Consider the following 590-nt stretch of genomic DNA (forward strand, 5'->3'; position numbering starts at 1 on the left):
GCACCTGTCACCCTTGGGATTCCAGATACTGTCTAAGGCTCTTGCCGCCCCTATAGTGCCTTTATTAGGCAAGGTTCAAATGATAAGTCAGCACCGTAACAGGTACAAGCAAGCAAAATCTGTTGGTAATACTGCTCAATGCTAGAAGTCTAAACCTTAAAATGCATTCACTTGAGGGACTCCTTAAAATGAAGAACATCAACATCTGTGCACTGACAGAGACCTGGTTCAAGGGTCCAGAGATCATCCCTACATTACCAGGCTGTAATTCATACCACACCTTTTGGCCACCTAACCTGGACCGAAACACAAAAGGTGGAGGCGTGTCTATATGCATTAAGGATATCCACACTAACAGGCTAGTTGCTCAGCATAATGCATCCGAGATTATCCAAGTGCGACTAACTCTGGGCAAGACCACAATCCAAATTGTAACTTGCTACAGATCCCCCACCATGCCCCAGTATTCTCACTCATCATTTCTTGATACAATGGATAATGTTAGGGTACAACCCAACACCCTAATAATGGGCGATTTCAACTATCCCACCATTAACTGGGAAAACTACTTATGTACCAACCCTTTTGCT

The sequence above is a fragment of the Protopterus annectens genome, chromosome 8.part0, assembly GCF_019279795.1.
Source record: "Protopterus annectens isolate FY-2018-M chromosome 8.part0, PAN1.0, whole genome shotgun sequence".
In the NCBI taxonomy this organism is placed as follows: Eukaryota; Metazoa; Chordata; order Ceratodontiformes; family Protopteridae; genus Protopterus; species Protopterus annectens.